Below are 18,017 nucleotides of genomic sequence, written 5' to 3'. Positions count from 1 at the left end.
ATCTCTTATGCCACCTGGCTTGAAATTTTGAGCTTAGGCAATTTAGAACTATGCCGCCTATGGTCTGACCTAAGTATAGTACACAAAATTATCTGCTACAACATCCTACCTGTCAATGACTACTTCAGCTTCAACTGCAATGATGCATGAGCACACAATAGATACAAACTCAAGGTAAACCGCTCCAAACTCGATTGCAGAAAATACGACTTCAGCAACAGAGTGATCAATGCCTGGAATGCACTACCTGACTCTGTGGTTTCTTCCCCAAATCCCCAAAACTTTAACCTTGGACTGTCTACTGTTGACCTCACCCCATTCCTAAGAGTTCTGTAAGGGGCGTGCATAAGTGCACCAACTTGCCTACCATCCCTGTCCCACTGTCCCCATTTATTCGTACCCATTTCCTGTATTCATAATCATGTTTATATTTATATCTGTTATCTTCTACAAGCTTGACAAACTAAATAAATAAAATAAAAATAAATAGGTGGATTGCCTTTGCTGAAGATCATCAAGTAGTTGCTGAAAATCACAGGAAAGCTTTTATTCCGGGTTATCTAAGCTGAACAAAAAAATTAATCTGTTGATCTACAAGATCCTTCCAACTCTTCTGATTATGCTTGGCCTTTGAAGCACTAAATTGCTGATATTTTACCCTGAAGAACTGCAATTAACCATGGTGGACTTCTAGATGTCTATCAACACAGAGATTTTTTACTTGAGAGAAAGAGTTACAGGTGATAAGAAGAACCACATTTGAAAGTCTGAGTAGAAAGGGAGATGAATCATCTCTGCTTGGTCCTGTTCACTAAACAATACAGCTACGGTAGTGGCCAAAATTGTGGAAACCTTTTGGGGAAAGTGTATTTTTGAGGTTTGATGGCTAATAACACCACTTTTTGGGGGGAATTTCAAGATAATCCTATTCCACTGCTGGAATGGCCTGGGAATAGCCCAGACCTTAACCCAATTGAAATTCTGTGGAGCTGACTAAAGAAACTTGTTAGTCAGAAGCAACCCAGCAATAAAACCCAGTTAATAGAAGCAAACCTTCAATCTTGGTTTCACATTAGAACAGCTGCAGAACTAAAAGACTTGGCTCACTCCATGGGAAGATGTTGTAAGGCCATAATTCATGCTAAAGGTTACTCAACTAAATATTAACTGACATGGTGATCATTTTTGTATATCTCATTTTTTTCTATGGTGATCATTTTTGTATAGCTACATGTTTCACTTTTCTTCTTTATACTGTAACTGCTATTCAAACAGCAAATCTTTCATAAAAGTTATTGCATTACATTCTTGATTAAATTACCTTTCCATTGATATATAATTTTATGGTACTAGTTCAAAAAAAAAAAAAGCAGTGTTATTAGCTAGTTTTAGAAAATACACTTTTCCCAAACGGTTTCCACAATTTTGGCCACTACTGTAAATTCAGACTAATTGCCTAATGTTGTTCATATCCTCCATAGGAGGCTGGTTCTAACACATTCTATTTCTTATTTCCCTGTTCCTTCTTCCTTCTTGTTGCTTTCAAGGATGCATTTATTACCTGTGAGATGGTCATGTGATCACCCTCATATTTGGAATATTTGTACTTGAGCTGAACCCTTCGCAGGCCAAATCCAGCAAGCTGAGATCTACAGGATAAGCCAACTCTTGTTGAGAATGATTAGAGCTTAGTCACAGACAGCTGTCAAAGAACCAGCCAATAACCAAGAGCCAGACATGAGTGTTGAGGGGTTGAAGCCAGAATTCAGAACTAAGGTAGTTGAATTGAGAAGTCATGCCAGGAAATAAACTATCATGGCCAAGCTATGTTTTCCCAGCCTGATTAAAATGCCCTCCTTATTCTTTATAGCAAAATAACAGAGTTGGAAGTCCTTGGAGGACTTCTAGCCACCTGTCTGAAATATTATAGGGTCTCTAGCTTGAACAGGGGGTTGGACTAGAAGACCTCCAAGGTCCCTTCCACCTCCATTCTATTCTAGTCCAACCCCCTCCTCAAGCAGGAGACTCTATACCATTTTAGACAAATGGTTGTCGAGTCCTTTAAAAGTCTCCGGTGATAGAGCATCCACAACTTCTGGAGGCAAGTTGTTCCACTGCTTGATTGTTCTTACTGTCAGGAAATTTCCCCTTAGTTCTAGATTGCTTCTCTCCCTGATTAGTTTCCATACATTGCTTCTTGTTCTGACTTCAGGTGCTTTGGAAAATAGGTTGACCCCCTCTTCTTTATGGCAGCCCCTAAAATATTGGAACATTGCTGTCATGTCACCCCCTAGTCCTTCTTTTCACTAGACTAAAGGTAAAGGTTCCCCTCGCACATGTGTGCTAGTCTTTCCCAACTCTAGGAGGAAGTGCTCAACTCTAGGAGGAAGTGCTCATCTCCATTTCAAAGCTGAAGAGCCAGCGCTGTCCGAAGACGTCTCCATGGTCATGTGGCCGACATGACTCAACGCCAAAGGCTCACGGAACACTGTTACCTTCCCCCCAAAGGTGGTCCCTATTTTCCTACTTGCATTTTTTACGTGTTTTCGAACTGCTAGATTGCCAGAAGCTGGGACAAGTAACGAGAGCTCACCCCGTTACGCGGCACTAGGGATTCGAACCACTGAACTGCCGACCTTTTGATCGACAAGCTCAGCGTCTTAGCCACTGAGCCACCACATCCCTAGATATTCACTAGACTAGACATACCCAATTCCTGCAAATGTTCTTCCTATGTTTTCGCCTTCAGCCCACCTCCCAATTATCTTTGTCGCTCTTCACTGAACTCTTTCCAGAGTCTCAACAACTTTTTTATATTGTAGAGACCAAAATTGGATGCATTATTCCAAGTGTGGTCTTAGCAAGGCATTATAAAGCAGTAGTATCACTTCTCGTGATCTTTCACGAGGAGTGATTTTTCTTTTCACAACGAGTGATCTTTCTTTCCAAGAGACTCAGGAATATACTGAGGACCACAAACAGTTTACGGTCTAGGAAGGTATCCTTACGTAAAGTACTGGCTCATTGTAGCTGCAGCAGCTCCTGAAAGAAGGTATGTGACTTCTAAGAAGTGAGAATAAGGGTGTAGACAGATACGTCATGAATTTAGCTCTGTGTCAAATAGAGCATATAAAAATAGGCATATTCGTTGGAAGCAAAATCAGAAAATTCCACCTTACTTATTTTGGCCATGTCATGCAATCAAACTCACTGGAAAATTTATGCTTGGAATGGTCAGTGGTAAAAGGAAATGAGGCCGCCAAAAAACACAGCGGCTAGACTCCATCAAAGCTGACACCAGCCAGAACATAAAACGACTGAAAGAAGTTGCACAAATTTGGAAAATGTAGAGAAATTTGGGTTCATAGAATCACCAAGACTCGGATTCAATTGAATGGACAGCACTGTCATCAATAAGACTGCTTTGAATGCCAAAGCTCCCAAATGTGAATGCAATCAAAAATGATTTCATACATCAGTGGTGATATTCAGCCGGTTCGGCCAAACTGGTAGTGGCGACCTATGCCCTGACCCCGGCGCTATGCCCTCCTATTTAGCTATGTTTTCTAAACCGTGCACATGCATTCAAGCTGTTGTGGTCCACCAGCAGCCTGCGGAGCTGGCAGCAGAGTCAGAGAGTGATGAGGCTGAGGAAGAACATGGACCAGTCCTGGAGGCTGGGGAAGGCCCAGATGAGGGCTCTGCATCGGAGGCAGAGATGGGGCCAGGGCCATCGGGGAGTGATGTGCGGACTTCAGAGCCTCCAGAGGCTGACAGAAGAGAGGCAGAGGAACAGGAGGAGCCTGTTTCTAGTGCATATATGAGAAGAGCTGCCAGAAGGCAAGAGCAGCTACAGCAAAGAGGACGACTTGGGAGTAGGGCCAAGAAATGATTGGCCCCTCCCATAAGGCTTAAAAGACCAGCAACGGCTCTTGGGCTCTTTGTCGGAAAACAACGTTGATAGTTTTGCTGCACTTATCTCTGGTCGGCATCTTCTGCTTTTGAACTTTTGCCAAGAGAAGCCTTGGGCAGTTTGCCTAATTATACCAAGGTTGGTGATTAGACTGAAGAATTTGTGTTATGAAGAGTTTGTTTTGATTTAGTTTGGACTACACTGAGAATGAGTTAATTCTCAGCTGTTCTAATAAAGTCTGTTTGTTTTGGAACTGTTTGCATCAATTATTATCTACTTGGGCCTGGGTCACAACACAAGCCAAGCGTGTGAGCAAAGCACATGCGTGGAAGGCCACGCACACGTGCTGAAGGAGCGTGCGCTCACATTTTTGGTGTGCGGCAAACCGGTGGTAAAATTATGTGAAACCCACCTCTGTCATACATTATCCAGAAACAAACCCAGTTTATTTTGAATGCATTTGCATCAGAGTCAGTCATAGTTACCTGATTCACAACCGAAGACCAAACTAACTCAGAATTCTACTGGCTGCAATGCCAAAATATCCAGTGCATATCAAGTTGCAACCAGTGGTGAAATTCAAATCTTTTTACAACCAGTTCTGTGGGCGTGGCTTGGTGGGCGTGGCAGGGGAAGGATACTGCAAAATCTCCATTCCCACCCCACTCTGGGGCCAGCCAGAGGTGGTATTTGCCAGTTCTCCAAACTACTCAAAATTTCCGCTACCGGTTCTCTGAATTGCTCAAAATTTCCGCTACCGGTTCTCCAGAACCTGTCAGAACCTGCTGGATTTCACCCCTGGTTGCAACCCATTGATATACCTCCTTGCTTATAGCAATAACAAAGACACTTAGAATTATATACAACCCCACGGTGCTTTACAACACTCTTCGGGTGGATTACAGAGTCAGCATATTGCCCACCCACCCCAAATATTTGGGTCCTCATTTTACCAACCTCAGAAAGATGGAAGGTTGGGTCAACCTTGAGCTGGTCAGGATCGAGCAGAATTATCCTGCAGTGCTGCATTCTAACCATTGTGGGCCCTAAATGGCAATCCTATTAATGCTGGGATTAAGTGGACCTGTGAAAAATGCTCATAAATATGGGTTTTCTGGCAGACTTGACAAACTGACAAAGGGGTGGGACCTTTCCTGGTGAAGAATACTAGGAGAAAAGTCATGAGCAATGCAGTATGAAGTCATGAGAAGAAACTGAGAACATAGTTAAAGAATTGGGCAAGAGACAAACATTTCACCGTGCCAGAAACGGAAGTATGGCAAGTTAAATTTTCAATGCTCAAAAAAGCATCTCTGGGTGGAAGCCAGTTCACAAGGTGATGCTGGTCAAACGTTTGCTTGTCCTTCATCATGGAAAATCCTGAGTGGTGCTCTAAAGTGAGATGCCAATAATTCAGCTAAGATCATTCAAGGGGAACAAAAATCATTTCCCCAGCTGTAAACATGAAAATTAGCTACGGGGTTTTGTTTTTTTTTTTTTTGCTTGTATTATATTACATGTTCTAAGTATGAAAGCTTCATGCCATGACTGGCATAGTTGGAAAAGATTAAAACCAACCACTCCCTTATCCAGCATCAGGCAGAACATAAGGGAACCTTGCCACATCCCATTCTGGGAACCAGGATTGACATCACATCCTGAAGAAGCCAATCTACAAACTGGAGCATGGACAGCATTGTTATGTCCTTATTACAAATTGCTTCCATATCCTCTTGTTTCAAAAGCCACAAGGAAGAGCTCCAGGCCATATCCTGCAAGACTTGAGACACATGTTGGGATGAAAAGATACTTCTGGGAAATGAGAAAGCGGGGGAATAAGAAACTCAAAACAACTCCACCTTGATTGAGTTCGATATAGGTTGCACTAGAGCAGTGGTCTGCAAGCTTAAACACTCAAAGAGCCATTTGGACCCATTTCCCACCGAAAAGAAAACACCGGGAGCCACAAAACCTAGGTGGGTTTGGCCAACTCAATGTCACTCACTTCCACCAGTCACATGAACCCTCCCTAGCCACGCCTACCCAGCCAGTCATTAGGACAGAGAACTGGTTGTTAAAAAACACTGGGAATCACAAAACCCTTTTGACATCTCTCTCTCTCTCTCTCTCTCTCCCTCGCCTCTCTCTCCCCCCCCCCTCTCTGTATCTCCCTATGTCTGTCTCTCTCCCACTCTCTTTGTATCTCTCTGTCTCTTCCCTGGCCACTTCTCCATCCCCTGCCATCACCCTTACCTTCTCAGGCCCGGCAAGGAGTGACTGGGAGGGGAGGGAGAAGGGCGGGGCCAGCCAATGGTGGGATCACTTGACATGGAGGCATAGCAGAGGGGCCAAAGAGCCACATGCGGCTCTGGAGCTGCAGGTTGCTGACACCTGTACTAGAGAGAAACTTTGATAGACTTAGAAATCATGTTACAATAGCCTGCCTAAAATAGTTTCCAAGATTCCTAGCCCGTCTCATTTCTTGACCTTGACTCCCTTGGAAGACTGACAATATTTGATCTCTATCAATCTCAGCATCTAGCAAAGAAACCTGCCAAGACTAGACTTGGACTATAGGAGAGACATGGAGAAACTGGCCATAACGTCCATAATTATGAAAAGAATTAAGACTGCACAGTCCGGATGTCTATAAAACAATCCGCAGAAAGGTCCAGGAGTAGCTGGAGGGTTAGCAGATATGGTGTGATCATCTCCAAACCAGGCAAGATAAAACTGATCCACAAAAGTCAAAGTGGAATAGCACAAGGGTTGTGTGCTAAAAATTTGTGAGTTGCTTTTTCTGATCCTTCTCGGTCTAATGAGGAAAAAATACTTTTGTGTGTGTGTCTCAAAGGAGAAGAGTATTTTGGTGAAATATTTATGGGCATAAAAATCTTGCAAATGACCTTAGGCAGCTGAGCAATATGCTTGCGTCCAGTTATTGTTGATACAATTCCAACGATCTTCCATCTTCCCAGTTTTCCATATTTCAGTTCAGTTTCCCAAGGGAAAGCAGCATCGGTTTGCAACCATCGAATAAATTTAGACACATCATTACAAAAAAAAAAAAAAATCTAAAAGAAATATTGAAGCACCCTGAGAATGAGAAAGAAAGGGGGAAAAAAACCAGGAAGCTGGGAAAGAAGAAAACTTGGAGAAATTTGGACAGATTTTGTAACGGAATTGACTACATTCACATCATCAATCAGCTACATTTTCTGCCAAAAATAGGTACACAATTGACATCCCACTGACTAAGATCTCTTTTTTACATTTCCGGCAACAGGCTAATAAATCAACCCCCCAGTTGAAATTATGTCTAAAAACGTAGCCAGAATTGCTCCGTGCATCCTTGCTTCCTTCCTCTTCTCAATGGTCATCTCAAAAATGCCATCGACGGAGAAATGCAGGCAAGCTTACATCATCTTTACAAAAAAGACACATTTTGGAGCCAGCAGGCTCCGTTGTGGTGGATGTAAATCAACCAGAGCAGATGATCTGGCACTCACTTTTGGACAAAAAAAAAAAAGAGGAAACTAACCTGCCTGACAAGCCAAAAAACATCTTCTCCAAGGCAACTGCTGATCCTTCAGAGGAAGCTAGCAGTATCGGTCCTCGCATGGGGAAATTAGATGGAGAGAGTCTTTGAGTTTTAAGCCAACATCCGGATAAAAAAGGAATCAGTTGAACAGAATTGAAAGGTCCCAGCTTGGGATAGACCAAGAGTTTTTTGTTTTTTTAAAAAAGAATGTATGCTATTGTGTATTCTACATTACAGCTAGATGACAAATGGCTCAAAGTTCACAATGTACATTGTTTCTTGATTTACCATGTCTAAAGACTCCAGCAGACTCGTTCATTCATTTATGTCATCCGTGGGTCCTTGTACAAGATTGCAACCAACAATACCATCAAGGATAAACCTAAACAAAATAATTAAAAAGAGATCTGGCAGACCTAACAGATCAACAGAGTTGGAAGGGACCTTGTAGGTCATCTAGTCCAACCCACCCCCCCAAGCAGGAGATCCTACCACCATTTCTGACAGATGGCAGTCCAGTCTCTTCTTGAAAGCTTCCAGTGATGAAGCTCCCACAACTTCTGTTCCATGGGTTGATTGTTCTCCCTGTCAGAAAATTTCTCCTTATTTCCAAGTTGAATCTCTCCTTGTTCAGTTTCCATCCATTATTCCTTGTCTGGACTTCCGGCGCTTTGGAAAATAGCTTGACCCCTTCCTCTCTGTGGCAGCCCCTCAAATATTGGAAGCCTGCTATCATGTCTCCCCTGGTCCTTCTCTTCACTAGACTAGCCATGCCCAGTTCCTGCAACTGTTCATTGTATGTTTCAGCCTCCAGTCCCCTAATCATCTTGGTTGCTCTTCTCTGCACTCTTTCTAGAGTCTCAACATCCTTTTTTTTATAGTGTGGTGACCAAAATCTCTCAGTGAGTCATCCAGCCTCCTGACCCTCAGGCCCTGGGGCAGTTTTTGAAACATTTAAAATTCATAAAGCAATCATTAAAGATCCCACCAACACAATCTAAGCCCTGGCATCAGAGTTTCATCGTGTGCCTTAAACATCAAAGTTCTAAGGAAAAGTTTGATCCTGACAATCTTCCAAACCCAGTAGAGAAAATGCTACGAGATTCTTTGAAGAAACTGTGGTTTCATAACAGGGACTAGCATAAAATACAATGCAATTATTATCTCAGAATCTCCAGCTCTGTCCTGGTATCCAGATCACTAGCAAGAAAAAGCAGAGGGAACACACTTAAAGGACAGCTGTTGTACCATGCTAAACTAAACTTTCACCACTATTTTTTTATCCTTTAGCTTCAACAAAGCAATCTGTTTTGTGCTGTGAATCACAACCCAACATTCGGAAGAGATAGTTAATGGTCCAAAAATGTTCACCCTTGTTCCACAGAGTCATTACTACATCGCTACTGTGTCTTTTGTGACCCTTGCCACAAGACCGAACCATCTCAAAAAGCAAAAAAAAAAATAAAACATGCCATAAAAAGTAGCCTATCATTGGGACATAAGCAAAAATTTTAGCAAGGAGTTCTCTGCCCGGGTGCTCGGTGGGCGTGGTCATGGTGGGTGTGGCCTAGTCGGCCTCCTGCACCACAGGGGGGGAGTGTTTTTGCCCTCCCCGGGCTCCGGAGGCTTTCTTCAAGCCTCCGGGAGGGTAAAAACAGCCTCCTCAAGCTCCGGAGATCCTCTGGAGGCCAGTAAAGGGCCCGTTTCCGGCCTTCCCAAACTTCCGGTAGGCCTCTTTTTCGCCCTCTCTCAGCATCCATGCGCACCCTGCACTTACCTGCATCCAAAACGGGCCGCGTGGTGACTCCTGGAAGGGGAGGGGCAGGTGGGAGGGGAAGGGAGGGGTGGGTGGGTGGGCGGGGCCAGCCAGGAGTGGGATTTGGGGGTTCTCCGAACTGCATAGAATCTCCCAAACCCCCAGCAGCCCAACCCTGGATATAAGACTGCAAAAGGTCATATTCCTGAAGATCTAATTTTGAGTGCTCCTTAGACATAACAAACTGAATTGCGTAAAATTAGCTGTCAGAAGGAGAACATCGCAGAAATATTCTTATAAGCAGTGACTGGAGCTGGTATACAGTTCCAATTGTGCTGGAGCCACCCAGTATAAAGTTTATTCTAATTATGTGTATATGAGTATATTGTCCTGAGTTTTAAGAAGAAAAAAACCCATCACCCAGCCATTTGCAAAAATGAAAATCTTAAAGTTAAGCTCCAAGATCTCCATTTCAACGTACAGTAGACACTGGGAATGCAACCCAACTCCCTGGGTGAGGTCTGTCAATCAAAGTCGATAGTACTGGGCTTGATGATAAAACCTTCAGCCCATATCCAGGTCAGGATCCCACTTAAAATTGCAAAAAAAGATATAAAATAAAATCCTCCACTAATATTCTCCATATGTGAGGTAGAATTCCCAATGTCTGTTATTTTTGCGCCAAGAAACAATCTGAGATGAATGCTAGAAACAGACTGAATTATGTGGCTGTTGGTGCTGCAATTGTCCCACAGCAGATATTCCAAACAAACGTCCTGCTGGAAGTACATTTGTTGGCCACAGGTGGCTTCCAAACGGATAACAATAGCCCTTAGACTTATATACCACTTCATAGTGCTTTACAGCCCTCTCTAAGCGGCTTACAGAGTCAGCATAATTTCCCCCAACAGTTTGGTCCTCGTTTTACCCACCTCGGAAGGATGGAAGGCTGAGTCGTCAACCTTGAGCCGCTCAGGATCGAACCGCTGAACTGCTGGCAGAGGGCAATCAGCAGAAGTGGCCTGCAGTACTGCATTCTAACCACTGCGTCACCACGTGTTCGTTAATTAGTTAGAAACAGGGGTGAAATCCAGCAGGTTCTGACAGGTTCTGGAGAACCGGTAGCCGAAATTTTGAGCAGTTCGGAGAACCGGTAGTGGAAATTTTGAGTAGTTCAGAGAACTGGCAAATACCACCTCTGGCTGGCCCCAGAGTGGGGTGGGAATGGAGATTTTGCAATATCCTTCCTCTGGAGTGAGGAGGGAATGGGGATTTTGCAGTATCCTTCCCCTGGAGTGGGGAGGGAATGGAGATTTTGCAGTATCCTTCCCCTGCCATGCCCACCAAGCCACGCCACACCCACCAAGCCACGCCCACAGAACTGGTAGTAAAAAAAATTTGAATTTCACCACTGGTTAGGATGCTAACTAAGCTCATCCATTACCACCAGTTTCTCAGGACATCAAGACAAGGAAGCCACTAATCTTCATACATAACGTCCAATATCTCCTTATGCAATGAGATGACTGGAAAATGCAAGGATATAGTCCCTAAGAGAGTGCGGCCCTCACCACTGGAGTTGACTGGGTAGAAGATCTCATCCCGCAACCCCCATCCCGTTCGTCTCTTGGCCCTTTTAGATGTGGTTTGAACACCGTTTTTTAATAATAATTTAATGTTGTCTATGGAGATTCTCAATCATCCAGATTATGATTGCCCCAAAGGTGCTTTTTCAAAAGACAACTGGACTTTGTTTTTGCTTGAAGACATTTCGCTTCTCATCCAAGAAGCTTCTTCAGTTCTGGCGAAGCTTCTTGGATGAGAAGCGAAGCATCTTCATGGATTTCATGTATTAGATTTATCTTGATAAATGTATGTAATGTAAAATTGTAATGTAAAAAAGATGTTGAGACTCGAGAAAGAGTGCAGAGAAGAGCAGCAAAGATGGTTAGGGGACTGGAGGCTAAAACATATGAAGAACCATTGTGGGAACTGGGCATGTCTAGTCTAGTGAAGAGAAGGACCAGGGGAGACATGATAGCAATCTTCCAATATCTCAGGGGCTGCCACAAAGAAGAGGGAGTCAAACTATTCTCCAAAGCACCTGAGAGTAGAACAAGAAGCAATGGGTGGAAACTAATCAAGGAGAGAAGCAACCTAGAACTAAGGAGAAATTTCCTGACAGTTAATCAGTGGAACAACTTGCCTCCAGAAGTTGTGAATGCTCCAACACTGGAGGTTTTTAAGATGATGTTGGATAACCATTTGTCTGAAGTGGTGTAAGGTTTCCTGCCTAAGCAGGGGGTTGGACTAGAAAACCTCCAAGGTCCCTTCCAACTCTGTTATTATGATCTATGGCATAATAAATGTTTTCTTTGAACTCTCCGATTTCCTTACTATTTATTACTTACTATTTGCAACTCCGATGCAAATCCAATTTTTGAAAAAGGTATTATCAGCTCCTGCAAGATATTCCAGACAGTACTGTATATTTTTTCTTTCTTTCTGTTTTCTCCACCCAACATATTTTGACAGGGTCTCTCCAAATCTTGCACACAAAGACTAAGCTACACATTCAGAATAAATGCACATGGAGTAACCCTACAGGGCCATATTCCCTTCATACGAATTCTCACTTGAGACTACATAACACATCTGCATTGACCTAAGAGCAGCAACCCATCTGAATACAATGGAATTGCACCAAAGCCATTATCCTCTGCATGGAGCACCAGAAAGTAGACTTTCTCCATTGGTTAGAGCTTTGTAGGTGGTTTTGGGCTTGTGTGGTTATTGCTTTTTAGAAGAAAAAAACATTTAAACATAGCAGCCTCCATATCTACCATTTGACATTGTTCATTCTCCAATAGGTTGTTTCGCTGAGTTTAAGTACAGCTTTTTCTTAAAGATTGAAGACACTCCTGGTTTTGAGGTGGGGAGGAAGAACTTTCCACCTAAGAAATGTCACTTGACACAAGATACGATCAATAGCATCCTGGTTTTACTTCTTTGCTCAACTTCCTCTCCATCTTTAATAATGTCCTAGTGAATAGTTTCAGGGGGTTCCCCCCCACCTCAGATTAAACAGGGTGGACTAGAGAAGCCCAATATTTTTTAGGTGAAAGAAAGTTCAAAGGAAACAGATACCTCTAGCTCAGAGGAGCTAGGTGAGATGCCAAAAAAAAAAAATCTATTAAATGCGTTGCCTTGAGTTTGTCCTCCCATTGTGCTAGTAACAGATGTATAACATCACCAAGCATAAAAGGTAAAGGAAAAGGTTCCCCTCGCACATATGTGCTAGTCATTCCCAACTCTAGTCATCTCCATTTCAAAGCTGAAGAACCAGTGCTGTCCGAAGACGTCTCCATGGCCGGCATGACTCAATGCCAAAGGCTCACGGAACGTTGTTACCTTCCCACCAAAGATGGTCCCTATTTTTCTACTTGCATTTTTTACGTGCTTTCGAACTGCTAGGTTGGCAGAAGTTTGGACAAGTAACGGGAGCTCACCCCATTATGCGGCATTAGGGATTCGAACCGCTGAACTGCCGACCTTTCGATTGACAAGCTCAGCGTCTTAGCCACTGAGCCACCGTGTCCCCTCACCAAGCCTAAAGGGCAGACAATTGTAAGACAGTACATTCAATGGCATTTCCTGATTTTCACTCATCCCTCTATTCTCTATGCTTCCTGAGCAAGAATAAAATGTGTAGATTCTCTTGCAGGTATGACATATAAGCAGGGCCTGGGAATTCAGAAGATTCATTTTCAAATTCTTTTCGTGAGCACTTAAGTTGTTAGTTCCTGGAGATGATCATGTCTCCACAGTCAAGCTGAACATGTTAAAAATATTCAGAAGTGGTCATTTTCTTGTCTAGACTAAGAGAGTATTTGTGGAGGTAAGAGGTTATTCCCTACTTGACCCCATCATTTGCTCAAGAGTAGCCTGTAGAGGTATCACCCATGGGGGAAAAAAAGTTGTTTGGAGATGGAAAATCCAGATGTAAGGTGTTTTTGTTTTGTATTGTGAAAAGATTTTTGAGCAAAAGCCAAGGAGAATATGAAAATATTTGACTTCAAGTCAGAGAGTGGGAAGTTCAGAAAGACATTTGGCTGGACCTACTTGTCTAAAACATGCTAAGTTAGATGGTTCTGTTGAAAGAAATTTCCAGGTCCAGTTCCGAGCCAGGAATAAAATGGAAGCTGATTGGAAAGAAAGATTCTGTTTATTGGTGAACAGAACCAACACACACAGAGTGCAGTTCTGGGACAGCTGAGAAAATGGAATTGAGAGTGGGTGGGTTTTATACCTTTTGGATCCCTATGGGGTCACACAGGGGGTCATGGTTGGCTGTATAGGCAAAAGGAGAAATGCAAATCCTAGGTGTTTGTTGAGTTAATCTTGTCCACCTTTGGCTTGTTGCTTATCTGGAGTTTCTGCCTGACACAGTCTTTCTGCATGGATTATCAAATCTGCATTTCTAAAAGCTGGCCTCCTCAGTTTCTGCTTGGGGCAGGGAGACTGGTACTGATTTCTGCCTCCCTTAAGATTTTTTTTTTTTCATTTCTCCTTTAGGGGAAATATTCTATCCTGCCTTTTTAATATTCCCCAAAATATTTCATTCTCTAGGAGAGTGGGTGGGTGCTGACTTTCTACTGTCCCTCTGTCTGATCTATAGGCAACTCTTCAGGGTCACAGATTCTTCCTACAAAATCTATTCTATGCGGATACTTTCCAGGATCTATAAGTGACATTTTCCAGCCATATTTGCCTGCATTCATTTGTGGAAGAAACATAGCAACCGAAATTACAATAAGTTCTTGTCTTACAACCACAATTGAGCCCAACATTTCTGTTGCTAAGCAAGATAGTTGTTAACTGAGTTTGCCTCATTTTTTCTTGCCACAGTTGTTTCACTGCAGTTGTTAAGTTAGCCTACAGTTGTTAAGTGAATTTGGCTTCTCCCATTGATTTTGCTTGTTGGAAGGTAGCAAAAGATGATCACATGACTCCAGGACACTGCAACCATCTGTGATGACCCAGGGCATGGCACAAAAGCAACACAGCCAGAGAACAAGTCTAACTCCCCTTTATTAATCCAACTTTGCCCCCAAACGTCCTCACATTTACTACAAGTCCTGGAGCAAAGATCTCACGCGCACCTTCAGCAGCCTCTGGCTGCAAGTAATCCAGTAAGTAAGGTTAGCCAAACAGTAACCTCCAGGCTCCATAGATTCAATGCTTGTTCCCAACAAATGCCCCTCCCACCAGCACCTCCTTACATCTCAGTCCCCAGGTGTGCCTTGTGAAGGGGGGCAGGGCACTCTCCTCTCTTATAGCCGGCTCAGTCTGTGTTGTTCTCACCTTCTCTCTTCTCTCCATGCTCTAGGATCAGGAGGGGGTGGTCCTTGCTCTTTTCCTGAGCTCTGTCTCTCCTGCTCCTCCCTGTCTGCAAGCCTTTCTAATCCTGAAAAGCCTTGCCCGGACTGACTCTGCTCTTCCCCAGTTTCCTCCAAGGCCAATGGAGCCGCCCGCTCGCTCTTTTTCGGCTCTTTTTCCAGCTCATCTTCCCCCGCAGATTCAGAGTCCGACTGGGGCATGACGCCATCATAAATACATGCCGATTGCCAAGTGCCTGAATTTTAATCACATCTTCCTAAGGATGCTGTAATGGTCGTGTTGAGAACAGTCATAAATCACTTTTTTTCTGTGCCATTGTAATTTCAAACCAGAGGTGGGCTGCTGGAGGTTCATAGGGGTTCAGGAGAACTTCTAGCTAAGATTCTGTGCAGTTCGGAGAACCCCCAAATTGCAGTCCTGGCTGTCCCCACTCACCCTGCCCCTTCCAGGAGTCCCCACGTGGCCTGTTTTGGATGTAGGTAAGTGCAGGGCGCACGCGGAGGCTCAGGGAGAGTGAAAAACAGGCCTGCCGGAAGTTTGGGAAGGCCAGAAGCAAGCCCGTTTCCAGCCTCCAAAGGGCCTCTGGAGCCTGGGGAGGACATTTTCGCCCTCCTGGAGGCTCGAGGAAAGCCTCTGGAGCCCGGGGAGGGCAAAAACACCCCCCCCATGGTGCAGGAGGCCGACTAGGCCACACCCACCATGGCCACGCCCACCCACCAACCGGGCAGAGAACCCCTTGCTAAAATTTTTGAAGCCCACCCCTGCTTCAAATGGTCACTAACCCAATGATTGTAAGTTGAGCCGTATATCTTAAGGGCTCTCTAGATCCTGGAGTTGAAATCTCAGTTCCTTTAGAAGGCACCAGGAGAGAGATCCATCCAGAATTAAGCCAAATATCCATCATGATGCAATATGAAACTGCTCTTAAATGGTCCATATTTTTTACTCAGAGGAAGCACAGTTTTGGAGTCCTTTGGTTCCATAAAATCATCTAAATTCAGAATGCTTGAGTTGCAAGTACAATTTGAATTAATCTGGGGGGGGGAGCTGTTTGATGGAAGCTAGCCAGTGGCCATTTATTTGCTTTACTCACTCATTGTCTTTCTTTTCTTTTTTTTTTTAAATAAAATGTTTCCTTACTAGCTGAAAGTAGGCCTTGGCTCTTTGCCAAATACCTGCATTGACACGCTGACACACTTTCTCTCACTGTGGGGCTGAAGTTAACAAATAGCTCTTAACGCACATTCCTTAAGCTCGGGTTCAAGGAGATATTAAGAGCCATAAAGAGTCACATCTTCTCTCGGAAGTTATAAAGGTCAAGTTTGACTTCCACCAAAGCTTGCAAGATTGCCTGGACTGTGCAGGAAACTTTCTCACCGGATCTCTGGAGGCTTCTAACTTATAGTCCATGAAAAGGGTACTTAAAAGTTACCCGTGATTTCTTTTTACGGAGATATGCTATTAAGAGGAGTGGTAAATGAAAGAGGTGAGAGGTAGTGGAAAATTTTAAATCGGAAGTCGTGCAACAGTAGGAGAAACCCTGCCAGATAGCTTGCCCAATGCCAAATAGTTCTCCAAACCATCTGAAGCAGTGGTGGGAGTCAAATAATTTAACAACCGGTTCTCTGCCCTAATGATTTCTTCCAACAACCAGTTCATCAAACTGCTCAGAAAGTTAACAACCAGTTCTCCCGAAGTGGTGCGAACCGGCTAAATCCCACCACCGATCTGAAGGGGCATGCCAATCGCCTTGCAATTCAAGACTACCAGTTTCTTCTTTTTAATGATACCTTGTATAGAGAATTGAAAGAAGAAAGCTCAGAAGAGAACGAAAAAGGAGTTTGACCTGACACGGAAAGTCTAGACCAGTGATGGCTAACCTTTTTGCCATCGCGTGCCAGGAGAGGCGGGGGGCGGGGAAGGGTTGCGCACACACGTGCCCACGCGCATGTGCACACAACCCCACCCACCCCCGCTCCTGGCACATGATGGCCTGGTAGGCCCGTTTTTCTTTCTTACCTGTTTCCAGATGCATTTCCCACTCCCTTGGAGGCCCGTTTCCCAACTCCCGGTGGGACATATTTTGCTGTTCCCAGCCTCCAGAACCTCTCTAGGAGTCTCTAGGAGCCTCCAGAGTCAGACCTCAGGGAAGCAGAGGAACAGGGGGAGCCTGTTCCCAGTGCAAGCATGCGCAGAGCTGCCAGAAGGCAAGAACAGTTAAAACAAAAGGGACGACTTGGAAGTAGGGCTTGGCGATGATTTGGCCCCTCCCATAAGACTTAAAAGAGGAGCAAAGACCTGTGGGCCTTTGCCAGAAGCAATGTTGTTCATTCTGTGCAGTTTAAAGTCTGAAGCTCTGTTTGATTCTGGATTCCGTGTGGCTTTTCCGTGTGCCAATTAGGTCTTTGGCAGCGTGTCAAGGGGGATAAAGGTGGGTGATTATCAGCCTTATCCCGAAGGACTCTTTACAACTCTTTACAAAAAAATCCGCCATGCTGATGCTATATATGTTGACGGCACAGCAAGATAACTTGATGCACAAAAATGGAAGGACACTTTGATTCCCACAATGGATGGATGAATGGCTGCAAAAGTTGATGGAGTTGGGAGAGATGGCCAATCTGACTGCTCTGATTAAAAACAAAATATACAACTATTTTTGTTTATACTTATAAGCCGCTTCTGGACTTTGTGCTTGAGGTGGGGAAAAAAAGGAAACTTTGATTTTGGGTTTTACCGATGAGATAGATTTGTTGATATAGAAATAGCTAACATATTTTTTGGAGTATAAGACGCTCCTACCTTTTTTGGTGAGGAAAACAAGAAAAAGAAATCTGCCTCTGCCTCCCAGCAATTTGGCCTTGTTGAAGCAAATGGCAAACAGCCTGCTTTACTTCCATGTTTCTTTTCAGCAAAGCTCGATAGAGACAAAAAAAAAAAAACTGTTCCCAGCAATTTACCTCCTTGCAGCAAGCAGCAGAGGCCCAAGCAAAACAGCTGAGAGCAAACCAGCTGAGAGTCGGAGGCCAATCCAATCAATTTATGCTAATTAGGCTGTGCTGAAACTGAAACAAGCTGTTTCTTCTTGCTGCTTGCTGCAAGGGGATAAACTGCTGGGAAGCAGAGGCCAAAGGGTGGGGGGCCAGTGGGTGGGTGGGGCTACATTCAGTTAAGGTGACCAGACGTCCCGCTTTTGGCGGGACAGTCCCGCTTTTGAGCAATTTGTCCCGCGTCCCGCAGCGTTTTAAAAAAGTCCCGATTTTTCATTCTGCCTCCTGAATCCCCGCTGATGGCTAGAGGGAAAAAAAACTCTTTAAACTCTTGCCGCGGGGCTTCAAAGGGCCGACCTACAGCTGATCAGTGTTAAAAAAAAAATGAATAGACCCATGCCTGCAAAAATAGAAAAA

General features: G+C 44.0%; 1 protein-coding gene across 1 annotated transcript in view; it reads right to left on the bottom strand.

Annotated features, from left to right (window-relative positions):
* The window catches only part of ADAMTS15 (ADAM metallopeptidase with thrombospondin type 1 motif 15), a 58,551-nt gene that overhangs the window by 17,104 nt on the left and 23,430 nt on the right, over positions 1 to 18,017 (bottom strand). The gene's annotated exons all lie outside the window — the stretch shown is intronic.

Source organism: Pituophis catenifer, unplaced genomic scaffold (assembly GCF_029215685.1).
Source record: "Pituophis catenifer annectens isolate HBS135680 unplaced genomic scaffold, rPitCat1.0.hap2 SCAF_12, whole genome shotgun sequence".
In the NCBI taxonomy this organism is placed as follows: domain Eukaryota; kingdom Metazoa; phylum Chordata; class Lepidosauria; order Squamata; family Colubridae; genus Pituophis; species Pituophis catenifer.
The sequence above is the reverse complement of the archived record's forward strand: the minus strand, read 5'-3'. Positions and strand labels throughout refer to the sequence as shown.